At 37.0% G+C, this 2,730-nt stretch overlaps 1 pseudogene; it reads right to left on the reverse strand.

Moving 5' to 3' along the window:
* Positions 575-2,335, reverse strand: LOC107611710 (annotated as a pseudogene).

Here is a 2,730-nt window from a genome sequence, read left to right on the forward strand (position 1 = left end):
ATAAAATATAATTTTTTAAAATTGATTTGTACTTTTTAAAATTTAAAAGTCTAATATAATCTTATATGTTAACTAATTTTTAAATTGAATACTTACATTTATGTCTATTATAGTATTTTTAAATGAGGAGTGTTAGGGAGCCAGCAAATTTTGTGGAGGTAAGCATCAAAGTAGTCCATGAAGTTACCCTCGAGGCTCAAAGTAATCCCTGAACTTAAAAATTTGTCGAGATCGTCCCTGAAGTTGATCTCCGGTATTCATAGTGGTCCTTTCGGTGAATTTCGTCCAGCTGACGCAACCGAAAAGCTGACCTGGCGTCGTTGGTGACACGTTAGCAGCGCAACGGCTAGCTGACGTGGCGCAGTAAACATTTTGGACTCAATTTGGTCCCTAATTTTAGGTTAAAAACCCTAACCCCCAATTGACTCTCTTCTCCTTTCTTCTCCATCGCACACGCTGTTCTCCTCTACTCTCCGTCGCACCAGAGGTGAGTCTTCAGTGTCTTCTTCATCTTCGAAAACCACACGTTATGACTAGCGCTAGCAACGCAGCTGGGAGCTCTAACAACCCATGATCATTTGGAAGCATCATGAGGACACATTTGTATGATATATCTATGAATATTACAATATGAAAGTTTCACCTTTTTCCACAAATTACTTCTCCTCCCATATAACAGTGCAGATAGTACCTCAAGGACATCACCAGAATACTCAGACAGTATTGCTCTGAATTAGTAAGAAAGAGAATAACTATGTTAAGTTCATTAAAAAAAATTAAAAATCTGATTTCAAGCATCACTCAATATGCGCAATACTAATATAATGAAGAAATAACTATATAATGATGGCAGCGGACAACAATTGGTCAATGACAAACTGTAAATCAGTTATCAGGGTTCTATGCGAATGAATTTCATTCAAGATGCTGCATGAGTAAAAAGACATAGTTAAAGACTAATAATATGGCACACTAATTTTACAAACTAAAATTTTCTACAAGCATACTAAAACCAACCTAACTGGTCCACATGATCTCAGTCCCTTTTCCCACAAGACAAAATACAGTGCTGTTATAGCACCATTTATTATGGATGGCACAACCTGAAAAACAAATGGTACTAGTCAAGGACTGTTCATATCACTAAAACCTTTGGATATGAATGTATTGGTTTGTATATAACACTCTGTCCTAAGATGAAAACAATTAAATTTACCTGTGTATTAGAAAGTAGCCTGCCCTTTCAAGGCTTTTGCAAAATCAAAAAGAGAATTGCTGCAGGAGCTATGCAGGCAAACAAGAAAAGAACAACCAAAGCTCCACTTTGGGTTAAGTAGCGATACATGGAGTATATCGACCATATCCTCATGAAATTTGCAGCAACATGAATAATTTGCAATGGTGTTTGTCTATAAACGGAAGATTATGATCAGCACGCTAAGAACAAACCTAATCACTAATCAGTATGGCATAGTAGAATGTCAGGAGACTCAGAAATTCCTGAGTACAATAAAGCTTTTCTCTACTGCACCACATCAACTACATAAATCAAACAATATCTTTGTATCTTACCAGAAACCATATCCACAAACACTGAAACACACCATCTAAATCCAAGCTCTTCTTACTAATATTGTCTACAAGTTAGAACCGCCCATTTTTAAATATTTTCCTACCAAACATCCAATATAATCTTCTTAATCTAGCATCCACTATCTTATTCTCCCAAGACCAGACCACCCAAGACTTTCTTATATTATCATTATTAATTGATAAGTCACATAAAACTAGATAGTCATGTCTTTCCTATAGTAAATGATACACTAAATTTGTCCACAATCCACACTGATTCCTAATATTATCTTGTCTACTGTGTCAATGTGTCACAGTAACATACTAGCACGGAACCAACTACAAACACAAATCAAACTAATCTAGTACATATTAGACAGCATGGTAAGGTAGGAATAATCATCATAAAAATTTTGAACCAGTGGCTACAACCGAGTTCTTAAAACAACTGAAACATTAAGATAATGACTACAATCAAATGCTAAAACATTGGCACACTAAAAAATACCATAAAGCAGAAATCTCCTATTCCATTGTCACAGGATAAAACCCAATAATAATAAATATTGCCACAAATTAGAAATAACCGTTTAATAATGTGCATATCCAAAAGCAAAATATTAGAGAAATGGGGAGAATTTTAGGTTTTTCTCACCTTAGAGGTTGAGGAGGAGAGCCTCGATCCGCCGGGAATTTGTTCGGGGACATCATCATTTACGGAATCCAATAGACGCAGAGAAGATGACGATCGAAGGGAGAAATGAAGAGTGAAGAGTGTGATGGAGAGTAGAGGAGAACAGCGTGTGCGATGGAGAAGAAAGGAGAAGAGTGCGATGGAGAAGAGAGGAGAAGAGAGTCAATTGGGGGTTAGGGTTTTTAACCTAAAATTAGGGACCAAATTGAGTCCAAAATATTTACTGCGCCACATCAGCTAGCCGTTGCGCTGCTAACGTGTCACCAACGACGCCATGTCAGCTTTTCGTTTGCGCCAGCTGGACGAAATTCACTAGAAGGACCACTATGAGTACCGGAGATCAACTTCAGGGACGGTTACGACTAATTTTTAACTTCAGGGATTACTTTGAGGCTCGAGGATAACTTCAGGGACTACTGTGATACTTACCTCAATTTTGTGATTTGTAGTCATCAATTAGTTAT

Source organism: Arachis ipaensis, chromosome B08 (assembly GCF_000816755.2).
Source record: "Arachis ipaensis cultivar K30076 chromosome B08, Araip1.1, whole genome shotgun sequence".
NCBI lineage: Eukaryota > Viridiplantae > Streptophyta > Magnoliopsida > Fabales > Fabaceae > Arachis > Arachis ipaensis.